At 34.6% G+C, this 27,963-nt stretch overlaps 1 pseudogene; it reads left to right on the forward strand.

The window, feature by feature from the left end:
• The first annotated feature begins 2,011 nt into the window (after positions 1-2,011).
• On the forward strand, positions 2,012-27,911 carry LOC112645651 (putative high mobility group protein B1-like 1; annotated as a pseudogene).
• The last annotated feature ends 52 nt before the right edge of the window (positions 27,912-27,963 follow it).

Raw genomic sequence — 27,963 nt, forward strand, 5'->3', positions numbered from 1 at the left:
GGCCAAAGGCGGGCGCCAAACTGCTGCACCACCCAGGGATCCCTCTCTAAGGTTTAAAATAGAGTGTTCACCTGAGTACAGTCCACCTTTAAATGTTGTTGACATTATTTCAAGTATGATATCATGCTCTGATTGCTTGCCTTTGTGGTTTTGTGTCACATATTTATTTCTAGATATACTATAAATTCTGCAAAACACTGTTATTTTTTGCTTCAACAGTTAATTTTCTGTGAAATATATTTCAAAAAGGAAAAAATGTCTTTTATATATATATTCCATTTTACTATTTCTCACATCTCCCCATGTTTTGTTTAGATTCAAGTGCTCTTGTAGAATTATTCTTTTACTCAATGACTTCCTTCAATAATTATTGTCATTCAAACCAACTGTTGAAAATTCTGTTTAATAGTACAGTAAACTTGTCTAGGGAAAAAAAATAAAAAGTGAATGATTCAATACCATGAAAGCCAAAAGAAATATTCCTCTCAATTGCTAATATTTTGTGTTGCTTTTTTGCTCAAAGCTGCACATGAATTGCATAAGCAGTAAATCCACCAGGGATTCTTCTTGTAAAAATGCTGATTATTTTTTATCCTAAATAAGCACCAATATCTACGCATACAAAGATTTCCTACCAAGTATCATGAATTCGAGAAGTGACAAGAGCCAGCTAAGTCTAATCACATGCACACATACACACACATACAAATCACCCATGAATTATTTTCTTGTCCTTGAAAGCATTGTTATATATATTACATTAAAATATTCGGAGAAATGTATTTGTAGACTAACTCTATATAGACATAGTGTGCTTATGTTAATGATGTCCTCTTTCTAAACATTTTTTTTTAATTTTTATTTATTTATGATAGTCACAGAGAGAGAGAGAGAGAGAGAGAGAGAGAGAGAGGCAGAGACATAGGCAGAGGGAGAAGCAGGCTCCATGCACCGGGAGCCCGACGTGGGATTCGATCCCGGGTCTCCAGGATCGCGCCCTGGGCCAAAGGCAGGTGCCAAACCGCTGCGCCACCCAGGGATCGCTGATGTCCTCTTTCTAAATTTAAAATCTGTTATCATTCTCAACACATATGAAATGTATTGAAAAATTACATGAAGAAAAAAAGATGTGCTTCAAATATATCCCTATATAATGAATTCCAGATTATTATTTATAAAATAATAACATATGATGTTAAAGCAGATTTTTATTAGGCTAAAATAATCTGTTTCAATATATGGAAACTGTGTGTCAAATGGATGAATAACTGGAACTACATGCTGGATTCTGACAAATGTCGTTTTTATTCCCCTGCAGAACTGCTGGAGGGTACTGATGGAAAATAAAATGTAAATCATAATTTGATGTTTAAAATGGTACAACTTTTGTCATAAGAATCGTCAGAGTGAACAACTAGAGGAAAGAAGCAAAATAGTCACATTCTAATGAATATATTTTAAGAGACTGAACTTTATCATGAAAAAAAATCAATACTGACTTTATATCTGTTTTAATCTCCTAGTCTTAATGCCCAGTTAAAAATAGAAAACAGGCTTTTTTAGAACATATATGAATTCTAAATTTTCATTTAATCAATACTGATTAGATTTACAGTTTAACTGAAATTTTTATAGATCTTACTGGAGCATTTTCTTTTTTATATTTTGTTTCTGGACAGATCTATACAATAGGAATTGTTTTAATCTCATTTTCTGGCAGGCCAACTATGATTGTGCAATTTAATTTTTCTCTTTCAAACACCAATATTTTTTATATTCCTCAGTTATGGCAAGTCTAAGTTTTGAAATAAATGGCATTGTAATTCTCAAGCACAGGTTTTCAGTTGGAAATTTCCTTATTTTACTCCCATCTGGTGAGACAATATTTGTCATCCTTCTGAATTGCCAGGCTTTCAGGACTAAGTGAATAATAAGGATATAATCTAACCATTCAGTAAGTTTCAGAATCTATATATGTGCCTTTGCCTTGCTAACGGGCTCTGATAAAACTATGGGCCTTAGGATTATAGATGAGTCAGAAGATGTCATCAATCAGAACATTGTTTGCAGTAGTCTAGGGACAAGGTGAAAATATGGTTTAGTGCCATTCTATAACATCTGTGCCAGAAGGTCACAGAAATCTGAAGAGGTGAAGTTTCTTGGCATTTATAATGCTGTAAATCTTGCTAAGGCAACCTGCTTTTATACTACTATTTCCATCTGCTTTCTATACAGGGGTTTCTGATTGATGAGTTACTATTGTAGTTCCTCAAATACTGTGATTCAGGTGACTGTTCAAATAGCTCTGAATACTAACTGTATAACATACTTGCCTAAATTTCAAGGGACAGTCCTAATATCTAAAGCAACCAAACAAAAATCACACACACACACACACACACACACAACACACCATGGCATTGAGAATAAACCATGTGCAGAAATATCAACAGCTAGATAATTGTTTCAAATGAAATCAGAGGTAACATGAGAAAGCTAAAGTGATAATCTGAATGAAGATGGTCAGCATCTCTATACATAATCAATATTTGATTTACTCCCCCCTTTTTTTTTTTTTTTTACAAAAGCAAATGGTTTTCATTTTCTGATACCCAGGTGTAAGGTAATAAGGTACTCTGGATATGAGGAAAGGACATATAATATCATCAGCAGGCATTTTAACAACTTTGAGCTGCCCTTTTAAATTATTTATGATAGAAACACGTAATATACCCACAGGGAATTCAACAACTATTTAGTCACACAGGGTCTCATAAGAGGAGTAATACAGTACCATGGCAGATCATAGAATTACTCCGAAGTAAAGGCTCAAAGTTGATCGCAAAATTTATTAAAACATTTGTAAAAATTGTAATATATAAAACAAATATGTTTTCATTTTTACATGTTTCCACATGTTAGTCAAAGGTTGCCATGACTGTTGTCCTGAATTTTGAAAACTAGATTTTTCTTGTTGAAACAGATAAAATATTTCCCACAAGAGTTACACATAACCACACACAAACACGCACCAAAGGATATCTCAAAAAAATTTTATATATGCTTAATACAATCTTTAATATAAGTTTCCTTTCAATACAAATAGGAAACATCATTTCAAACATTCACATTAGTACTTTAGTAATTCTGTGTCAGTGGTTATCAGTGTCTATGCATAGTGAAATATCTAAGCAATGCAATAAATTTACACTAGTTTAAAAATAAGGGCAAGACCTCTATGACCCTCCATCAAAGTGGAGGGGAGAGCATGTGTCCATCTGATGATTATCATTGTACTGGAAATGAGTGATTGTGTAGGTTATCAATAAAGTGTGATTTCACTAGCGTAGAATATTATTCGAGTTTATCTATGAAAGCAGACTTCCTTTGTTCACGTCTTGGGTTTAATGTATGCTAGCTGAAGACTTTGGTCAATTAACTTAATATCCTCTTTTATAAAATGGTAGAGGAATATGAATAACCTCATCTGGTTTTGTAAGAATTAAATAAACTCATGTATGTACACTGGTGTGGTGCTTGGTGTGTCTCAACAAATACATGATATATGGCTACAGGGTACTCAAGTACACTGAGATTAATCCATACCTCATTTCTTTGGTTTCTTTATTAATCAAAAGCAATTTTGATAGTAAGCATCGGGTAAGTTTTAAGCACATGGCTGAAATATCAGCAAAATTTTTCCATCAGCTCTGCATTTCAGCTCCCCACATTGAAGGGCCAGATTTTAGTCAGTTTCTGCCAATGGCAAATGTCTAAGATGTGCCTTGACAATTTAATTCAGCAAAAAGTTTTAGTGTGCATTATTGTGTGCTTGGCACTCTCATCTAGCAGAGAGGGATTCCTCTAGTTGCCTGGGGACATGGGTCGGGGGAGGGGGTGTGGGGTGTGATGTACTTTGTGCATTTCAATGTTCACCAAGGATAATATCTTCTTTTTTAGGATTTTATTTATTTATTCATGAGACAGAGAGAGAGGTAGAGACACAGGCAGAGGGAGAAGCAGGCTACCTGTGAGGAACCTGATGCAGGACTCCATCCCAGGACCTCAGCATCATGACCCAGGCCAAAGGCAGATGCTCAACCACTGAGCCACCCAGGTGTCCCCAGAAGATAATATTAACTCATCTTTTCATTTCCCTGATCTCAATTTTTAATATATACACATGGATTCTTTGAAAGTTTGTATATGAACTAATAACAATTCTGCCTTACATCACCTCCATTTCCCCAAAAAGTCACTTGGATAGATCAGTTATTCTTAAATAATGTGTGTGTTCAAAATTCTGCTTGACATTACAAGCAAAATATCAAAATTCTTCATGCTTCTGATTTGAATTTGAGTCCAATCTATTCAACTTTAATTCGAAGATACTTAGATCTTTTCAATATATATTAAATATACGAGTCTACTTTCAGTAGATACTGGTAAAAATTGCAAAAAGCTAACCTGGAAAACAGGGAAATTGAAGCCTGACTTCTGGAATGGAAGAAAGAGGAGTAGTGGACTCTTTCTCAAATAATTATCTAACCAGAGGAAATTAATTGATTGAAAACAAGAATAATGTAAAGACTGTAGAAATGTGTCCCAAAGCATATAGCAAAAAAAGAAATACAAATTATCAAAAATTGCCTAGCAAAAAAAAATTGACTAGATCTTGGTGAGAGGGTAAAGTCTGGCAGCGGGCTTGCCTTCTCCTTCCCCTTCTGCAGCTCACCAAAATGGGGGCTCCCTCTTCCAAAGCTCCTAGTCTAGGATAGAAGATAGAAGTGGGGAGACAGAGGACTAGGCCAGGAGCATTCCCAATTACCCAGCTTCCTATTGTAGAAGCTCTGTTCAAGGCAAGTGAGCTCAAACATCTGGTCCATAGGGCAGTATTTTCATCCTGGGAAGGGCAAACCAAGAAGACCAGAGTCACCACCACCCCTCCCCATGTCCCCCCAGCACCTGCTCGTAGAGTAGAACTGGCACTCCCAGAGCAGCCGCCTGCTGTCCTCATCCCTAGGTCTTATTTTTTTTTTTTTTAATTTTTTTTAATTTATTTATGATAGTCACCCAGAGAGAGAGAGAGAGGCAGAGACATAGGCAGAGGGAGAAGCAGGCTCTATGCACCGGGAGCCCGACGTGGGATTCGATCCCGGGTCTCCAGGATCACGCCCTGGGCCAAAGGCAGGCGCCAAACTGCTGCGCCACCCAGGGATCCCATCCCTAGGTCTTATAAAGTGAATTGCCATGAAGTTTCTGTTGAGGAGGAGAAGCAGACCTTTAAAAGCAAGAGCTCCACAGTGTGCCTGACTTACTTGAAATAGAGCAGGAGAATCCCACACATGGAACATCATGAAAAACTACAGAGATCTTGCTGGAGAGCAATTAAGAGGGCACTCATAGGTCTACAATACAAGCAGCGACAAGAAAAAATGATAGAACAATCAGAAGTTTAACAAAGAATAGAAAGAGAGAGAGAAGGAGAGAGAGAGAGAGATGGCTAGGAAGGCCACCTGGACCTCACACTCTCCCGGACGACAGTCAACCCCAGGGATTAGGCAGGTAACACACAGGTAGTAGGGACCTCCACTCAAGGAGGAAGCAGAGAAGGACATGGGAAGACCTAACATTTCTCAAGCTAAAGTAGCATACACAGAGATTTATAGGTGCACTCGTCTATGTTAAAATAGCTCAAATACATAATACAACTGTTGACTCCAAAATATTGGGAAAAGGAGAGCAAAGACAAATAAAAACAAATAGAAGGTAGAATAACTTTGCTGTATCCAAGTCCTATCTCAGACCTTCAGTCCAGGGAAGGGTGGCAGTGTTGCGTTCAGCCCACAGATGCCAGAGAACCTGTTCCTCGAGATGGCAGTAGAGTCCTTCCTTCCAATGGCTCCCCAACCACTCCTGACCACTCAAGTAATCCAAGTATTTCACAGTCAGAAATGAAAACCATCCCCAGGTCTTCTTATAGATTTCATGAGTTTGTTGCCTCAGGCAGTAAGTGATGGTGCAGTAGTAAGGTAGTTATGCATGGCATGCTGTACAGTAACCAGGGACCATTTTCCTTAGTTCCATGGATGGTTAATGTTTCTTTAGACATTTTTTTTTTTTCTGAAATAAGAAAGATCACAGAATTGCTCTAAACCAGGGACAATCCTCCATGTTGATTGGAAAAGACATAGACCAGCTGTCTCATCAGGTAAACACGAAAAAATAAAGTAGGATTAGTCTTATGTATCTAATGTAGTTATTTAAAAGGTCTGCAGATCTTTCAATGTTTGATTTAAGTAGATGCCATGATCTCCTATTCATGGTTTCTGTTGTCCTTATAACAATGGATGTTCTTACATATGAGAAAGCCCCATATGTTCTGTGTGTTTGGCTGTAAATAGTGTAGAGTGGAGGTAGCTTGATGAAGGTGTTGCAGTCTCTAATTATCAGTGACACATTTCAGCCACCAGAAGAGAGTGAAAGGCTATGGGGAGACTCTCTGTGGATCAGCTTCAATGGAAGAAAAGTCTTAGACTTGATAAAGTCAAATTTTATTTCAAAAATCAAGGTTAATTTGTGTTGTTACTAATTCCAAGGGTAAAATAACTAATTATCTCAGTAGCAAAATAAGTCTTCCCACTCAAAGGGACCAAAAGTCAAGTATATTTGCTTTAAGGTGAGTATTTCTAGACAATTAAATGTCCCAAATATAACAGTTGAGGTCATATATCTTACCCACTTTCTGGCCAAAGATGGGTAATGAAGTTCCAACAGAGGCAGGAAGGAGCAAAGCACACTTGAGCACCTATAGTAAATCTTGTGTGATTGGAAAACTGAGAGAGGGTAGGAAGCAGAAGCTCTTCAGGAAGGAGGATTGTGCTTGGAATGTTCAAGATAATTCAGGTCACACTCTGGAGAATAAATTGGAAGTGAGGAGGATGATTGAATGTGCGCAAATCAAATAGGAGGCTTTCACTTAATCCAGGTGAAAGATGACAGCGGATAGACGTGACGTTTGACGTTGATCTAAGAGGAGTATGATGTAGGTGAGAGGTGCGAACTGCACAGGAGCAGGGATTAGGTACAGGATAGAAGTCAGTAAAGGCTCACTTACTGGTTTCTAACGTAAGCAACATTTTGGATGTGATGCCTTTGAAGAAAAAAAGTCAGTTAATCTGTGTTTTTACCTTAAGAAACTGAAGATCTACTTAAGACAGACAGACAAGAGGAATATGACAAATTAATGCAAACTAGAATAGAAAAACATTACTATTTTTCTGGACATTTTACTTCTACAAATGCTTCCTACATTTGATTTTATTTTCCTGGAAACTGCATTGTATTCTGTGATTTTGTTAACAATTTTCCTGCCAAGGAAATGTATTCTTTGAATTCATATTATTTGCAATTGGGCACTAAAATGTTATTAGGATTTCTTTACTTGAAGTATTACTTTGTAAGATACAACTAACCAAATTCACAATCTCATATCAGCTGCAAATGCATTCTTACTACTTCATAAAAATGTTAAATAACATCATTCCTAGGAATTAATTGCTTTAGATTATCTAAATTCTCTTTCTTGGCATTAATTTTTCTAGTTTCATAAAATAAGTGATATACGGTTGATTCCTTTAAGAAAAATCTAATTTTCTAGTAGCAATTTATATGAATGACCTTATATTTGCTTTAGAGTATATAAATATGATATGCATAACTATGATAGTTTTCAACAGTTTTTTCTTCCATTTTAAGGCAGTCACTATTCACTGAAACCAGTCTGTTTTCATGATTTGTACAACTTCAATATCTACTTCTTCTCTGAAAAGGTTTTTATGATGCTTGTGAATATACTTTGCGAACATTATAAGAAATCTAAATGTATACCATAGAACTTAGCAAATTGCTTACATATTAGTGATTGCAGGAACTAAAGTTCAAATTTGTGTCTGTTTATTTACATGCCTGTGTGTAGTTAGGCTTTTTACCAACAAATTTTTCAAAAAGCAATTTTACCAATATTTCTAGGTATGTTTTCATTTATTTGGTATTTATTAAGTCATTAACTGGTGGTGATTATGGTATAATAAAATCTTGTTTTCTAAATTGTAAACTGATAGAGTTGATGTCATATTAATAATATAGTTGCTTTAAGTAGGGAAAACCAATATATTAAAGAGTTTGCTGATCTGATACATTAAGGCTAGTTTTACGTTTTAATATCTAATTACATTTAGAAAGTCTAAGGTAGGGAAGGAAACATCAAATATCCATGGTTCTGGGCAGGTATAAATTTGAAAGTGGAGGATTATATAAGTAACAAGAAATGGAGAGGAGATATTGCAGCAAAATGGAAAGATTGTGGGGATCCCTGGGTGGCTCAGCAGTTTAATGCCTTCCTTTGGCCCAGGGCATGATCCTGGAGTCCTGGGATGGAGTTCTTTATCGGGCTCCCTGCATAGAGCCTGCTTCTCCCTCTGCCTGTGTCTCTGCCTCTCTCTGTGTGTCTCTCATGAATAAATAAATAAAATCTTAAAAAAAAAAAAGGAAAGATTGCATCCTTCCTAAGTCATTAAAATTTAAGTAATGAATATGAACTTTACAATAGTCAATCAGAGGCTATTTGAGGGCCAATTTAGTCTCCTGGAAGGCTGTCCTATATTATCTTTTTTTTTTTTTTTTTGTCCTATATTATCTTCACTGAAACTCGATATAACAGAATAATTTTTGTGTGTTTTATTGTTGCCATAGTTGCTCCATAATATAGATCTATATGATTTGCTTAATTAAGAGATGGGGAAAAAAAGTCATGGGCTTATAAAAGTTGATCACTTAGTAAATTCTGATATAAAGTCATGTTTAATTAGTTTAATGTACTGCCTATTCAGGACTTTTTAAAAAGAATCACAAAATACCCATATCAACTGACACACCTACCTTCTTTTCCATCTGTTTCATAGACCAACATCTATAGTCACAATTCTTTATAAGGCATTCTTCCCCTTCTAGATTTCATTTTAATTGCCTCGAGCTCATCAGACTTTCCTGGGAAAGCTGCATTCACCACTCCTTTCCTCCCTCCCCAAGGCATGGAAAGAATTTAACAGGTGTCAGCTTAATGAATTAAGATGTTTGAACAAAGCTCTTATCATGAAGGCAAGCGTTAATCAATGATTGTATCTTAAAACACTTCAATATTCTCCTTTAGCTATTTAGCTGAGAAGCCAATGAATCTTTTAACTCTGCTTACAAACCTGGCAATCATTTCTTAGCTCATGTAATTTCATGTCAAATAAAAATAAAAATAACAAAGAAACACTAATAGCATTCTGTTTCCAAACCTCTTCACCTAAGACCAAAGACTCATTAAGAACATTATCAAGCTTCGAGGTTATCACATTTGTCGGTTTTACTAAATGCTTCACTGAGCTCCATGTTGGCAGATTTCAATAGCATTTTCTGGCCTGCCTACTACTAAGCTGCAGAGCCAATGTGACATAATTTAAGCTTCTTTTGTTGTGGCAATACCGCTGTTTCATGTACAAATTTCTCTATTAGTCGATTTTCTTATATTCGGCTACAGTGATATAACAACCCTAAAATCTCATTGCCTTGCAATAACAAATATTTTTTCTTCCATTTTCGTCACATAGTCTTTGCAGGTCAGCTCTTGTGCTCCTCTATGTTTTGTTCTTTCCAGGGCATAGGATAAGTAGGCAATTGTTATTTGAGGTTTGCCAATCTCCTGGTGGGATGAGGGGAGGACTAATTCATAAAATTTCTTCTTGGATAGGACATAATCATTTCTCGCAGTTTATTTACCAATCTAGGTCTTTTGGTCAAATTTCTTGCTAATGGGATAGGAAGTATAATGCTTTCACAAAGAGGGACAGTGAATGTTCAGATACAATGAAATACTTTAACACAAGTGGCCTTTTGTGAGAAAACAGATTAAAGAATAAGCATAGGTAGGAAGATCTGTTAGCAGGTAATTGCAGTAATATAGGTGAGAGATGATGGTGGCTCAGACCAGGATAACAGTAGAAGTGAGAAATGGTGAGATGGAGGATATACTTCATGTAGAGCAAAGAGTATGTTCTAAAAAATTGGATGTAAGACTAGAAAGATAAAGAATCAAGCAAATGTGGAATGTATAGTTTGACCGGGACAAAATTACAGTCCACTGAGGTTGGAAAAGAAGAGAGGATTGTAGGATGGATTGAGGAGAAAGCACAGTGTGGCATGAGCATCTGGGCCTGAGACTTTGGGAAAGTGCCATTGCAAATGGACCAAGGAAGGACAAGACGGCTGGCAGTATTAAGGGCCCTCTCGATTTTTTTTGTGATCGCATATTTTAAATGAAACCAATCAGTGTGCCAATAGATTTTTCCAGCTGCATTCTATGGTATAGAGACGGATTTAACCATAAATGCAACTTTTTGCCGAACTAATAAAGCTGAAAGAGAGAGATGCAAAGATTCCGGCACATACATGATGAAGTGATTATAATGCCTGACCATGAAGTTTAAATAGGATGAGGACAGGGTGAATGTGTCAACTGGTTAGGCAGAGCCAAAAGCTAATAGAATTGAAGATTCCAAAGCACTAAAAATAAATAATAATAATAATAATAATAATAATAATAATAATAATAATTGGAACTTGGGTACCAGCACAAGAGAACTGGAACTCATGGAATTTACATAATTGGATAAGCTGTTCTTAGCAGTTATAAGAATATCTAATTTATGCTTTTGACTGTAGGTAGTATGAGTGGAATGAAGACAAAGTCATTGAAAATATGCAATTCAAGACACTGGAGAATTGTGATGTTGGAAACATAATCTACCAAATGAGAATGATGGCTTTCCTGTGTCTGTGGCTTTTCCCCATTAGGGCCTAGTCCACTGCACTCTGACTTGTGTTTATTATTTAGATTACTCTGACCAAAGCAATATTTCCAAAATTTTAAAATAAACTAAAAAACACCAGTGTGTCACCCTTTTTGCATGAGCTCCTGGTAGCTTACTTTTTCTTGCTTCTATTCAGTGCCCATGAAAACACAGAAATGTCTGGCTTAGCAGGTGAATTTGTCTTGACTCAACTACAGATAGGAATGAGAAAGTACATGGGAAACTGATGAGTCATCTGCAACCTACACTAGCTGACTGCAAACCAATCCTAGGCTACTGAATTGTGCGAAAGAATTCATCCATGTCAATACAGCTGCCTGGCCAATGGGAGCTGCCCATGGCACATGAATATCCCAGATGAGACTGGAAGAAGCACACAGTAAAAACATAAATTAATGAGAAATAACTGTGTTGTGGTAAAATATTGAGCTCAGATATGGTTAATTATATTGCAATAGCTAACTGAAATAATGCATATTGAAAATTTTGAAAATTAAGACCAGTGTAGTATTAAAGAACAGATAATTGCTAAATTCCTCAAAATTACATCTGTGCATGACAGTAAAAGGAGAAAGAAGTGAGGACAAAATCTGAGTGTTCATTGGCCATTTGTGTTTTCTAATTGGCTTTATCTGAAGGTGAAGTAAACTTTCTCATGATAGGAGGTAGTTTTGAAGCTTGGAACAAGGCTCTCAGGGAAGTTAGGTCCCTACCTACCCACAGAAATTAGGTGATGGAGAACTATCTTCCTTGATCACATATTTCAAAGGGATGGTTCCCAGGTCCCTGAGAAACAACACCCCTGGGTTGTGAAACTAGCAAGAGGCTTTAAAAAAATAAGATTTACATCACAAAAGGATGGAGAGAGAATTCACAATTACACTTTTAAAAATGTGTAGTCTCTATACTTTAAAAATAAAGAAAATAAAAGAGAAACTTTTCTATAAAGAAAATGGAGGGGTGCTTCTGATCAGGTCATCTGGATTCTATAAGAATCTCCCTCTGTGAGGGGGGACTTGATAGGATGAGCCTTGGCTGTTATGCTATATGTTGGCAAATCAAACTCTAATAAAAAATATACAAGAAAAAAAAAATAGAGAATCTCCCTCTCTGAGAGGGAGGTCAGGGCCTTGTAGGCAAGAAGCCTGTATAAAGCCAGTTGAGACTTTGGGAAACATTAAGGCCTTCTTGGTCAGTGGGTATTCATTTTGAGTTGCCTACCTTGGCCCAAATGTTTGAATTAAATCTTTATGTGCTTTGAGGTGAACTAATGTTTCTATTTTAAATGTGATAAAAAATTTATCACCAGAAGACGGTATTATGGATGGAGGGCATTCCCTTAGGAACACATGTTACAAAATCTTTAAAAACTGGAAAACAAAATGGATAGATGCTTTCTCTACACACAAAATCAGAGGCTTACAATCAAAACTGGCAAAAAAGAAAGAGACAGAGGCAAAGAGAAAAAGAAAATGTTTCATGAAGCAAATCGACATGGTGGGTGTGTGTTTGTCTATATAATATTTCAAGCTATTAATGAAGAGTCAACTCCTTTGATTTACTGTGTTATCACAGACATCCTCTCATGATATTTAATGATAATTTCATACAATGTATCTATTTGGTCAATAATTATTTTATTCTTTCCTGTTTTTTAAAATAATTTTTCCTCCTCTTTCTTATTCTTTTCATTTGTTTACAGTTCTACCCCCCCCACCAAAAAAAAAAAAATCACAGTATCTTTGAATGAAAAATAACTGGTGTTGATCAGTATTTTCCCATAAGCCTTCAAAAATTGTGCTACAGTCTTGGTAACTGAGGGCAGATTATTTTCATCTGTTTTTCTAGGACACCAGTAAAAGTACACTGAGTTAACAACCCCTTCCTGCACATACCCATATTGTTATATTTGAGGTCTTAAATATTAGAGTTCTGAATCATACTCAGAATATGACTATACCTACAAAATTGCATACTGCAAAGTCTCTAGCACAAGTCAGAAATCTGACTAGAGGGTGAAATAGGAATCAGTGCTCACATAGATTGGGCTTCCAAATGGTAAATGGGGTTCAAACAACATAAAACTCATAACAATGTCTTGGTGAAAAGTGGGCTCAGGGATCTTAAACGGAAAAGACATTCTCAACCAAACATTTAGCACAAAGAGAGCTAGGTACAGACAATAAATGTAAATGCCAAACATGCATAGTTGAGGACAGCAAGCAGGGGCTGGAATTTGTGTAAGCATGAAGACGTGAGGTCCACATAATAGAGATTTGTCTAAGCTTCAGATTCACGAAAGCCTCCTGCCTGCTCAGGAGTGAAGAGACAACAGATAGGATGAGTTAGTCAGAGAAAAATACTTTAACATCAAAAGAGGCACCAGGCAGAAACTAATATCTTATAAAGACTCATAAATCAATAATTTCTGGCAGAAAATATACCAAACTGAAACACTATCACAATAAGCTTCCCTTTCCAAGAAAAAGTAAGCATAGGTTTCACGAACCATAGACAATGTCACAAAACTTAGTAGCTTATTGTTAGAACTTGACTCGTTTTATTGAAAGCTGTTGAGGAAGGAAAGTATTTCTATATACAAATTTATTTCTGAAAGAAATCTTTTTTACATGAATTAATACATTTCTTGGAGAACAATTTTATGTTTCAGAAAACTTCATGCTCTCCCCAAAAGAAAGCTTACATTTTCACTTTTTCACACATTTTATTTTAAAATTATCTTATTTGTAACCAAATATGTGCAGTTTTATGAATGCCTTAATCTGAGACTGAGAACTACTTGCTGTGAAATGTATATTTTCTACAGAATCCTTAACATAGACATTTTATTTTCAGTGATGAGAGCTGCTTTTGTGTGCTACAATCCACAAAAATGCAGTGTGTGTGTGGGAAAGACCTATGAGAAAGCTAATATCAAGACAATAGAGTCTGCAGACAAGTGATGATGATATTTGCTACCCATATATACTGGTTTCCAAACTGAGGAGGTGAATTATGCTGCCAGACTCTCAGTTACATTTAGTCAGGGATTCTGGCTATGTCACACACTGCTCTATGCCCTAGCCTCTAAGGAGGGGAAATGGAATACATCTTCATTAAAGATGGGTTTGAAGTTTGAGTATCATGTAAAAGAGTGCAAAGAAAGCTGGAAAATTATCTATTTGTGGGCCTCAGAAGATACATAATACATGGAGGACACATGCTGGAAAGAAACACATTTAGGAAAATAGTATCTTCAGTTGTAAAATAAAAAAAATTGTATAAAGTCCAATTGATATTTATTATTTATTTTTAAAGATTTTATTTATTTATTAATGAGAGACACAGAGGGAGAGAGAGGCAGAGACACAGGCAGATGAGGAAGCAGGCTCCTCACAGGGAGCTCAATGTGGGACTTGATCCCAGGACTTGGGATCACACCCTCAGCCAAAGGCAGAAAAGCTCAACTGCTGAGCCACCCAGGTGTCACTCCAATTGATATTTAAATAAATAAAAATACTTTCCATGATTTAGAGTAATGTTTATAAAAAATAGAAATTCAATAGCATAGAGATGAGAATGAAAATATACTTGAGGGGAAAATTGCAGACTACCTAGTAAGTTAGCCTGTGTTAAATTGGTCTATGTAGAATGTCTTAGAATTCTATCCCATAATAAAATGATTGTTTCTTTTAATAGTTATTCAGGAACTCTATATTAAATCAACATATATTGTTCTGACCCATCACCAATTGTTCTTCCCTTCTGACAGATATTAACTTGTAGATCTACCATATGTGAGTAAATTATCAAACAAAATAGCATTTGGGATGCCTAGGTGGCTCAGCAGTGGAGCATCTGTCTTGCCTCAGGGCGTGATCCTGGGGTTCTGGGATCGAGTCCTACATGGGGCTTCCTGCATGGAGCCTGCTTCTCTTTCTGCCTCTCTCTGTGTCTCTAATGAATAAATAAATAAAATCTTTAAAAAAATTGCATTTAAGCAAAGAGTATTACTAGAGGTAAATGGAATCATCATTTCATAATGAAAAATTAAATTCATAGGAAAAGTACAGCAATTTTAAACTTATATGTCCCTTGTATGTTATATGTGATATGAACGTTATAACCTTTTTAGTAATTTTAGTATTTATGTGATCAAACATAAAATGAGAGTAAAGCTATAGAAATATAAAATGCAAAAATAACACATTTGATATGTGGTATATAAATAGAATATTGTAGCCATCTATAAACACTTATATAATAAATCATAGTAGAAATTGTTATAGGTTTCAAAGGTTGATATGTAGACCAAATAATCCAGGAATCAATTTTAAAAATATATAGAAAAATACTGCAAGACAGGACATTAAGAAATGAAACCGAAGATAGCTTGTTAACAGAGGAACTATAACCACTACACATAAACATATTTAGAATTGAGAAAAATAAATAAAAAATGAGGAAACACAGCTAAGACATTGTGACTTACACTATAACATTCATTGAAAATGAATGGCTGAAAATTAGTCAACAAAGAAGTTACAGGATTTAGATTAAAAAGAACAAAATGAATCCAAAACCATGTAAGGTAGAACATACCAGGAAAGACAATAAATTCAAACTATATAAACAACACCAATCCTGCTTAACACACTGATGAGAATGACATATCTATTATGAAATTTACAAAGAAGAAAAAGACATAAACGAGAGCTCCGATGAAATTGGGGCATAATAACAGATGTCAACAATTAAAAATAATGAGATGCTATGATATTTTATGCCAGTACATTGAAATTGTTAGAAGAAATGTAAAAAAAAAAAAAAGAAAAGAATAAAAAAGAAGAAATATAACTTCTGCATTCATTAAGAACAACAAAAAAAACCAAAAAAACAATTACCTAAAACAAGTGGTCTTCCCACTTGAGATACAGTATTAATAAATACTTCCTTTAAAGAAAACCTTTTAAAAAGGTGATTTTAGAATCAGTTTTACAACAAAATTAGAAGAAATTATTCTAGTCATATGGAAATACGCTCTTAAAAAGAGATAAAGAAAAATTGCATAATCAAGGCCAGCATAGTTTGACACCAATATGTAAGTAGGATAGTATGTAAAAGACAAATCACAGGCCAGTTGTTCTCACAGACATCAATGCAGTACATATTCAGATTGTATGTATATCTCAGTGTAATGTTGACTTACCAGTTGAAAATAAATTAATACATGATTTGCTACATTAAGAGATGAGAAGACAATGTGATTATATATAAATGCAGAAATAATATAGAGTATGATAAATTTAATTTTTATGTAAAAACATTCTTAGCAATTAAAAATACAAGGAAACTCCTGGAGTCTAATAAAGTTATTTACTTAAAAATAATAGCAAATATTCTTATTGATAGTGAGATGCTAGAAGCAAGCCCTTCAACATTTTAAATATATTTCTGGGTGTATATGCAGTGTATAAAAGCAAAAGGATTAAGTGCTATATATGATTGGAAAGCTGAGAATTTCATTATTTATACACAATATGTTGGTCGTTGAAGAAAACCAACTTAACTTTGAGATCAGTAATTAGAATTAGCAGTAGGGTTTTGCAAGTGTTTGGGATTTTTTTAAAAAATCAGTTTTTGTTTATATCTTTTACACTGTGAACAATTAGATAAAATATTTTTAAAGTTCCTTTTGCAATCAATAGATGTAAATAGGCTAGTTAATATTGACAGTGGTTATAAATCAGTGTAACAAAACATAGGTAAGTTCTGGTTGGGGCAATTGCAAAATTATATTGAAATGTGTTACAAAATTATAAGTCAAGTGGAGGCACATGTCAGCTTCATGAATAAGGAGACACAATACCATACAGACAATCCATATTCCTTAACTGATCTGTAGATTCAATAGAAAATCAAAAATTTCGTGGTAAAATTTGACAAAAATATATACAATGGAATAAAGAACAAAAATAACCACTATATTAATGAAAAAGAATAAAGAAGAGCCTCCCTAATTAATATCATTGAAATTTTTGAAGTTATATCTATTAAGACTGAGATAGAAATTTTAGATTATAGAAAATGTATGAGATAATAGAGTCCTCAAATATTCCATGGAATTCTCCATAATACTAACATCATACATCAGCATGGTACACTTGTTACAGTAAATGGACCTGTATTGATAGACTGATAGTAAGTAAAGCCCACACTTTTTGTTCATATTACCATAGTTTGTAAAATCTATTGTTTTTTTGTTGTTGTTGCAGGATCCAACCTAAGGTATGATATTACACTTAGCTATTAGGTCTCTTGAGGCTTCTCTTGGCTGTGATGAGTTTTAGACCTTTATATTTTTATTTTGTTAAAGATTTATTTATTTATTTATTTATTTATTTATTTATTTATTTGAGAGGGAGAGCAGGAGTGGATGGAGGGGCAGAGGGAGAGGGAGAGAGGCAAAGAATCTCAAGCAGACCTTCTGCTGAGTGTGAAGCCCAACATAGGGCTTAATCTCACAAATCCAAGACTATGACCTCAGATGACAGCAAGAGTTGATGCATTTTAACTAAAAAAACAAATAAAATCTCAACATGTATGTATGAACAAAATCTCTTGAACTTTTTGAACAAGATTTTTTTTGAAAAAAAAGTTTTGCTCGTAGTGCATAATCTTAGAGAAATGAACAAACTTTTATGAGCTTTCCTTCTACTATGTTCAGGTTGGAGCATCTGAGGGATATTGGCCACCCTCTGAAACATGATGCCCTGACTGTGTGACCATTGCTGGGTTTCACAGCAGAGTCCATTCATAAAATACAGAGGGCTTCCCATGTATTTTTATTCTACAGGGAAAGGCAAAAAGCAAGTAAGTCCACAGATAAAAGAAGAATCTCAGCATGAGCAGGCAAGATCCGCTTGCTATGTGCAAATGAGAAATTGTCTAGTTTGCTATTGACTGCCCTAGGCTGTGTTTATTTTAGAGCAGCAAACTGATGTGACTATTTAAAAATAGTTTAATTTTTGTATGATAACTTTATTGCTAACAACAATCTATATCTCCCAAACTACCTTTGACAGGTCTTCCTCTTTATAAGAAAAAGAAAAGAATATAAATTTATTTTTTGGTCTTTGTAAAGAAAGGTAACATTAATATAAAATTAATTATATTTCATTTTTAATTAAAATGCATCAAGATAATATTTAGAGTAGTTTTTAATATTGATGTGCATAAGTAGTTTTTAAATATAGATCCCTGGAAATGTCCCAGATCTACTGAAGCAATCTTCAGATGTGGCTCTTCATGAAAACATTTTAGTATGTTTCATAAGTGCTTCCAGTGTGCAGAGATACCCTCAATCCATAGGTCTTATGCCTTTTCAAGTAAAAAGTCTTTGTAATATACTAAGACATCATCAATTAAATAGCAAAATTATAATTAATCAAGACTTAAAAATGTGAGGTGTTTAAATGTGGGAACAATACTAATGTTGTATCTCATCCAAGAGTTCCCTGATGTGTTTTAGTGCTGACATATAGTCACTGTGAAAATGTGACAAAGTCAATATTGCAAGGAGATAGTTCACATGCATTGGCTTATAACTTTTTATTAATGTTGTTTCCAGAAGTACATAACTTAGCCAATGGGATCTGAAAAAGAGATGTGTGATTCTTTCTTTATTTCATCAATCACCAAGTTATAAGAAAACAGTAAATCAGAGGATTTTATTGTAATTTTGAGAAGGGTTATTTTTCTTTACAACTTTACTAATACTACTATGAGGGATATATTGGACTAGTTAAAATGATAAAGCTCCTCCTGCAAAGTGTTTACTCTGCCACACTAGGTATGTGGTATAAGACACATCCTTTGATCTATAAAGCATTTTGTTTTCCCCACATAAACTTTTGATACTAAAAATAAATCATGTTACAGAAAAAACTCAAGTTCTTTATTGGTGCTTAGCCAGGTCTCTAATTAGCAAGAAGTCACTAAATATTAGCCTCTGACATAATAATTAGTGTTTGTAAATTGATTGGAAAATGTAATCATATATGCCATCAAGAAATTTGGAGGTGTGATATTAGATCTAACAGAAAGATAAAGAAGTTATTAAGTAAATCAGAAGGAAATCTGCTATGGTGAAGTATACATTGTGGGAAAAGTCCAGAGACTTTCATTAATTAATAAACAAAATGAGATTCAGAAGCAGAAGATAAAGGAGATTAAAACACCAGAATATTAGGTAAAAAAATTAAAACGTATGTTTCTAATTCCGTGGATGGAAAATGTTTATATTCCACAAAGTTTAAATACTAGAGTTAAGAAATAAGGTAATAACAATGAAGGAAATGGGTGGTTAAAGAAATGATGATATTTATAGACTATTCTTTAAAGGAAGCATTAATAACCACAGGAGAATTAAATACTCTTTACACAGGAAGTTAGTAAGAAGTGTTGATATCTGTGATATAATAATTACAGACATGCAGAAAAATCACCGCATGGTTTATACTAAATCTTCATCTTCCTATAGCAATTATATAATCATCACTAATAACTATACTGTAAATTTATAGCAACAATGACTAATGGGGAAAGGATGGACAGATAGGAAAACAGTGAATTGTCGTTTTTTAACAATGTAATTCTTAATTTCATTAGACTGGTTGAGACAAATACCTGAAGTGCTCCATGGTATTCAGATTAAGAAACAATACTTCAGCCATTTAAAGTTCATTTAAGCTTTTGATTAACCACTATTGACCATTATTATATGAATAATTTATGTACACTTGAAAATAAGGTATAATATTTCATCAGGTGTTGTTTCCCATGTCAATCAGGAAAATCTGGTTGTTAATTATTTTAGTTATGCTCATGTATCCTGTAGTCTTACTGAATGTCTATATCCTTTACCTGTCATCTCCTGAAAGAATACTGTTAGAATATTTGACTGTGATTGTAGATTTATATCTGTGTTACTTCTGCTAGGCTTTTGCTTCAAGGTTTTTGGTGCTCTGTTATCTGTTGCATATATGTTTAAGACTGTTATGTATTCATAGGACATTGCTCATTACATTGTTCCCCTGTGAAAATGGTCTTTGTCTTAAAGTCTACTTTATCTAATAAACACACCACTTTCCTAATGATTTGCGTGTGCATAGTATTCACAACTCCCCCCACCCTCAGTTTTTTTTTTTTTTTAAGCATATGTTCTCTTGTTTCATCTTACTCTAATTAGCAAAATATAGTTTGGCTCTCTGCCTTTACACAGGCTGAAAAATGTTGCCTTTTAATTTGAATGCTTGGGACACCTGGGTGGCTCAGCAGTTGACCATCTGCCTTCTGCCCAGGGTGTGATCCTGGAGTCCTGGGTTTGAGTCCCACATCAGTTTTCCTGCGTGGAGCCTGCTTCTCTCTCTGCCTATATCTCTGCCTCTCTCTCTCTCTGTGTGTCTCTCATGAGTAAATAAATAAAATCTTAAAAAAAAAAAGAATGTTCATTCAATTTATGCTCAATTAAATTTTTTATTATTAAATTTACCATATTGCTATTTATTTTCTACTTTTCTGTTTTTGTTCCCTTGTTCTTCCTTAATCTTGTCTTTTTGGTTAATTAAATATTTTTAGTGTCTACTTTTATTTCCTCTATAGCTTTTTAATTTATATTTTATTGTTCCAGTAATGCTTGCTCTATGCTAGCAATATGGGTTCTTTGTTTATCAGGGTCTATTTTGAGTCATTTTTGTATCTGTCCAATTTCACGCTAAATACTACAAAATTCTGATTTCAACCTTCCCCTTCAATCTTTATAATTGGCATTTTTTATTTCCTACTTGAAATTCCCTAATTTTCTCTTTAACATTCCCACTTTCTAAGCATGGTAACCTTAGTATGACATAAATCTATTTACCTGTCCTCCCATTTTTTGGTAATTGTTACTATAGTTTATATGAACATATGTTATAAATTTCATCTTACAATTTTCATTTTTCATTGAAGTCTTTTGTCTTTTCAAAAATTTTAAAAGGAATACATAGGGTTCTTTTAATATATGCCTACTTTTTTTTAACAATTCATTTTGTTTGTGTGTGCATAGTATTCACAACTATTTATATTTATATATAAATATATGCAAATATATGTGAATATATGTGTGTGTCCATACTTGTTTTAAACTATTTTTTTCCTTTATTCATCTCATATGTAAGACCTTCACATAGGTCTCTAAGTCACTGATTATTTTTATTCTGGGATCTGTATCCCTCCTCCTAACTCCTAACCCTCCACCCATCACTCCTGTTACTTAGATTGCATAATTTCTATTCATCTGCCTTTAACTTTACAGGTCTTCTTTTATTCCATCTCCACTAGGTAAATTTTTATTCAGTTATTTTATTTCTTAGTCTGAGAATTTCCATTTGGCTTGTTGTTTTATTTTATATTTATCCGGTTTCTCTATCCTCATTCACTAAAATCATATTATTTTTTTGGTTTTAAAAATAAATCTATACAAAACTTGTAGTCTTCTAAATTCATCATCTGAGACATAGTGGGCATGATTTTTGTTGATCACTGGTTTAGTATAAACTGCATGTTTTGAATTTACTTGCCTAGTGATGTTTGATGAAATATTTAGCACTTTGATTATATCTTACAGATATTTTCACATTGTGCTTCATCCTCAAAGAGACAATTTCTGCTTTTCAGGAATTTAGCTAGTGTTTGAACAATTTGAAATCTGTAAAGGTGTAGGTTAAATCTAGAGAAACTCATAGATATTCCCCAAGCAGCTCCAATTTAGCAAGATGTATATCATATGGTGTCACCCTGCAGGGCTTGACAGATATTCCCTAATCTAAGTTAAGATGGTTGTAGGGCAAGTATAATTTAATGTAGCAATTCTCAAAGTGCAGTTTGCTGCATTCCAATATGCTTCCTAGAGATCTGTTAATTTAAGCCCATTTTCATAAATATAATGTGTGGGATTTTTCTTTTTTGGTGTTTTACTATGTTAACATTTATAAAGATGGTGCTTAAGCATTGGTTGATAAATCTGCTTGTGTCTTCACAGAAATCAAAACAGTGGCACCAAAATGTGCTGTTAAATATATATTCTCCAACTTTACCTATTTACATTTTAAAAAGCCACTTTTAAATACCTTAGATCAAGAAGTATAAATCACTAATTTATTAAATACTGTAACTTTGAGCATACTTTTGAATATTCAGTATGAGAAAACATAAGGAAGTATCGTTCTGAATACTGGAGAATGATGGGTTTGGAGAAAATCTATTGGATACAGAGTTTGAAGCTGAACCAGTCACTTTTTAATTTTTTAATGCAACATCAATATGACTTAAGTGGCTGAAGGACAAATTATATTTATTCAGACAAGTTTCTCAAAAATTAACAAAGTGAAGGCTCACTTCACTGTCATTCCAAAGAAAATAATTGACTGTATTTGTTTTTATTTATGTCATTTGAGATATTTGAAGAAAAGACAGAAAGAGAGAATTTTGGAAAACTTTTCAGCCAGAAGTTTGACAAAACTTAAAATATTTCTCATAAGATCTAATAGGGCTGTCAGTTTTTATTGTTTATAACAGAATGTGTCAACATTGGAAATATCTCTGTAAGTCATTGAACCCAAGTAGACGATGCTTACTTGATGTTACAAAACCACATACATGGAAAAGATCCATTAATTTATATGATTCCAGCTTCCCCATTTGCAGCTAGTTACTAAGAAACAACCAATTTTTTATTTGAAATGTAGAAACAAAAAGACTATCCAAAATTATTAGAAAAAATATAATATTTCTCCTTTTAAAACCACACGTCTATGTGAGGTCATATTCTCCCTCATATACTTCCTTAAATAGTATATCAAGTCACACTGAATGAAGAAGGCAGACATAAGAATCCAGCTGACTTCTATTAGGCTAGTCATTTAGGTTATTTGCAAAAATGTAAAACAATGTACTTTTCTCACTACAGTTTGGTTTGTTTTGGAAAATATATTAATTTTCCTAAAATTATATTGTTAACATTTCCATTTAGTGTATTATTATTGCTATTTTAAGTGGATTAATAAGTTAAACATTTTAAAATTTTTTCAGTTTTAATTTTGAATATGGCAACTCTTTTACGTCTCAGGTATATGCTTAGGTGTTAAAGATGTGTTAATGAGCATCCTTTCACTATGAAAGCGATCCACTGACAAGGCGCTTCACCAACCCTGCTCAATTTCAAATATCCCCACTTTGTTCTGATCCCTGTATTATGTGTTCTCTGATAAACACTAGGAGGTTGTGCCCAGCTCATTTAGGACCCAGCCTGCAGCCAAGAACTAATGGGTAATCCCCCCACCAAGCTTCCTTTTCTACACAGCTAACTTCTCTACAGTACCTACCACACATACTCCCACTGTTTCAGCTGACCCAAACTTTGATCTCTGTCTCCTCAGCTCAGCAAGATTCCTATGCTCTGTTCATATTCCAGTTTTCATTCTCTTTTCACCCTAGGTCAGAAGTGGTTCTGAGGCAGAGAACTGAGTGAAATTCTTCCAAGTAGTGCTAACACGAGCTAATATTAGCCACTGGCTAATACCCAGTACATCATCTATTTTGTCTAGTTTTGCAGTTGATTTTGGTGAAAGGAATTTTCTGGTCCTTTAGCAGAAGTTATGAGTTTTTCATTTATGCCTGATGCATAGCCTCATTCTTGGCACATTATATTTTGAGAATCCAATATCGAATAATGCATGAACATGAATGAATAAACACATAGATAACAAACAAACAAGACAACCAAGATTCCATAGGTAGGAATACTTTCTCCTGGTCTGAAATTGTTACTATTTCTAACTACAAAGGAGAAATGGGTGGGGGATTGGAGAGTCCAACAGGTTAAAACTCCTTATTTTGTGTGTGTGTGATTGATTCTTCTTAATTATGGTAATAACTTTCATACATTAAAATTCATTTTTAAATGTCTAGGTCCCTAGATTATAACAAACTCATACAGCATCATAACCACCAATGCAGTCAATATATGGACATTTTCATAATCAAGTTACCTCATGCCCTTTATAGTCATTGCCTCTCTGTCCCCAGATCCAAAAAATACTGATCTATTTTTCCATCCATTCAGGTTTTTTTTTTTTAAGATTTTATTTATTTGTTCCTGAGAGACACACACAGAGAGGCAGAGTCATAGGCAGAGAGAGAAGCAGGCTCCCTGCAGGGAGCCCAATGTGGGACTTGATCCCAGGACTCCAGGATCACACCCTGAGTCAAAGGCAGATGCTCAACCACTGAGCCACCCAGGTGCCCCTCCATCCATACAGTTTTGCCTTTTCAAAACATAATATAAATGAATCATACAGTCTGTGGTCATTTTATTCTGGTGTGGTTTTACTCAGTATATTGCATCCAGTATTTATATTGTATTGGTAGCTTGATCTCTTCATTGGTAGGTAGTATTCCACTATAAAGATGGATTACAGTTAGTTAATATTACAAATGGAAGGACATTTGAATTGTTTCTATTGGTGGATGACTATGTATAGATATCTGGAATATAAAAGCTTTATTTTTATGGGTGAACATATGTTTTAATAAATATTTGGGAGTGGAATTTTTGGGTCATATTGTAAATACATGTTTAAATATCTAAGGAAGTTCTAAACTGTTTTTCAAGTTGACTCTATCATTTTGTATTCCCAGCAGCCTATTTAAAGAATTCAGTTGTCTTGCATACTTTGCAGCATTTTTATTATCAGATTTTTAATTTTAGGTATTCAATACTGTCTAGTTCTGACTTTAATTAGCATAATTAGCATTTCATTCCCTCACTCCCCTTCCCAGTGGTTCAAGCTCTTCCACAGGAAGAAGATCTGAAAAGGGATTTATGCTTTTCTTTTAGCAGGGGCCAATAGCCTTGTTCAGGCTGTAACACTTAATTCTCCTGCCCTTTCTGTAGTCTTTCTTGGAAATGCATCCTCCCTACTGTGGAGAAGAGCTTGTGATTGTATACAAGCTTCCCCTGTGTTTGTAGATTCCAGAGGCCCTATACTCTCAAACTACATCACATTTAATCTTTAGCAATTTGTTTTAGAAATTAGATAAATAAATATAAGTGTATCTTACAAAGGCAAGTGAAACTTCATTAATAGGAATTAAGGAACCAAAGATGAAGACATATACCATGTTCATGGATTAGAAGTCTTAATATCATTAGGATGCCACTTATCAATTTGTACTACAGATTCAATATTATTCTTATAAAACGACAGTAGGTTTATACATAAAACTTGACAAGATGATTCTGAAATGCATTTAGAAATGTCATAAATATATAATAGTGGAAGCATTTTTGAAATGGATGAGCAATGTTGAAGAAAGTATAGTATAACATGTCAAAACATACAGAAATAGACCTAAACTCTTCCTTGATTTTCAGACAAAGGGCCCATGCACTACAACAGAAAAGTTAGTATCATTTCAAAATATAGAAAAACAATATTATATCTGTATGGGGAAAAAAGGAATTTCTATCTACACTATAAGGGGAAAAAGAAAATTACCTGGAGTAGGAGCACAGACCAAAATGTAATAACTAAAGCTCTATGACTTTTTTTTTTTTAAGAATTTATTTATTTATTCATGTGAGACATGGAGAGAGAGAGAAGCAGAGATACAGGCAGAGGGAGAAGCAGGCTCCATGAAGGGAGCCTGACATGGGGCTTGATCCCGGTACTCTGGGATCAGGCCCAGAGCTGAAGGCAGGGAGGCTCAACTGCTGAGCCACCCAGGCATCCCAAACTTTACAATTTATAAAAATGAAGGTAGTAGAAAATTTTGAAGACTTTGAAGTGGTCAGATATTTCTTAAACAAGACACAGAAATCACAAAGAGAAGGTGGAATTTTTTCAACATTTATAGTGCTGATTTAAGGCACTGTGAATTAGAATCTGTTCCCAGAACATAAAAAGAGCCTTTACAAATCAGCAAATAGGAGACAAACAATCCAATTTGAGGGGAGGGAAATAGTCAGAAACTTGAACAGTCACTTCAGAAATGAGGTTATCCAAGAGGCATGGGAATTAAAATACATTCAAGACTTACTTTTCAAGGAAATGTAAATGACAACTGTAAGGAGGTCACTGTCTGTGCATAAGGATGGTTAAGGCTGCAAGGATGGGAGAGGAAGAAGCAAATGGAGCTCTCAGACATTGAGTGTAGGAGTTAAGATGGCATGCCATGTCTAGGAAAGTGTGTAGTGATTAACAATGTTTAAATATATATGTCTCCCCAACATTTCACTCCTTCTGCTTCTAAATACTGCAAACAAGAAAAATTATTTCCAAAATGATTGTATACAAATATCTATGACAGCTGTATTAACTTAAAAGTCAGGAAAAAAGGTTCATACATATTTTATACATTCATAAAAATATATATATTGTTAAACTTTGAAAGTCCAGATTAATGCATATTTTTCTTATAAAACTAAAAAGTAATGGCTTTGGGGTACCAATGGCTTTGGCTCAGTGGGTAAAGAGTCTGCCTTCAGCTCAAGTCATGATCCTGGGATCCTGTAATGGAGCCCTGCATCAGGCTCCCTGCTCAATGGGGAATTTGATCCTCCCTCTTTTTTGCTTCTCCCTCCTGCCTGTAATCTCTCTCTGTGTCTCTCATACTCTCTCTCTCTCAAATAAATAAAGCCTTTATTTTTTTAAATATTTTATTTATTTATTCATGAGAGACATGGAGAGAGACAGAGACATAGGCAGAGGGAGAAGCAGCCTCCCTGCTGGGATCCTGATGTGGGACTTCATCCCATGACCCCGGGATCACACCCTGAGCCAAAGGCAGACACTCAATCACTGAGCCACCCAAGTGCCCAACAAATAAAATGTTAAAAAAAAAAAAGAATAAACAAAATAAAAAATAGGGGCTTCAGTACAAAACAGGAACAATAGTGATGCAAATATCCCCCTGAGCCACAAGAATGGCAAGATTGAGGATGCAAAAAAGTAAAACATATGGATTGTGAACATTTGTTATGATTGATTAAGCACAGTAATACCATTTTGGGTTAGTTGAGGAAATAGAATGTGATATTCACTGGAAAAGTGCAAAAGATATGGCATAAAAGTTTAGGCTTGTCCATCCAACAAAACAAATTTGAGTTAATTATGTCAAAAGTTAGTATAATAAATATGCAAAGTACAATGAAATAGAGTCATGTGGTTGTGAGAGTATGATATTGCTTTATAAGTAAATATAGAATTCTTTTGAATTAGCCCTGAGATTCTATGGATAATAAGTAATGGATCATTGGAGTACCTTGAGCTCCACAGAGACAGAGCTTGGGCGGGTGAGTGCCAGACAGGCACTGGGTGACTCTGTGCCTTGCTCAGGAAAACAATTAAACACGGGCAAGGAAGATTCCAGAAGCTGAGAGGCAAAAGGTCATCATATGCATTCTTTGTGCCAAGAGGAGTGCCCAGACACTTCAGTCAACTTCTCTGAGTTTTCTCAGAAGTGCTGAGAAAGGTGAAAGAACATTTAAAGACATGGCAAAAGCAGACAAGGCCCATTATGAAAAAGAAGTGAAAACTTATATCTCCCCAAAGGGGAAACAAAAAAGAAGTTCAAGAACTCAATGATCCCAAGAGGCTTCCTTCGGCCTTTTTGTTTTTTGTTCTAAGTATCACCCCAAAATCAAAGGAGAACAACATGATCTACCCATTGGTGATGCTGCAGAGAAACTGGGAGAGACAAGGAATGACACTGGTGCAGATGACAAGCAGTCTCAGAAAAACTCTGCTAGGCTGAAGGAAAATAGGGAAAAGATATTGCTGCATACCAAACTAAAGGAAAGCCTAATGCCACAAAAAAGAGAGTCATCAAGGCTGATTAAGCAAGAAAAAAAAGGAAGAGGAGGAGGAAGAAGAAGGTGATGATGATGAATAAGTTGGTTCTAGGATAGATTTTTTCTCTTGTCAATAAAGTATTTAAGCACCCT

This window comes from Canis lupus, chromosome 1 (assembly GCF_003254725.2).
Source record: "Canis lupus dingo isolate Sandy chromosome 1, ASM325472v2, whole genome shotgun sequence".
Taxonomy (NCBI): Eukaryota; Metazoa; Chordata; class Mammalia; order Carnivora; family Canidae; genus Canis; species Canis lupus.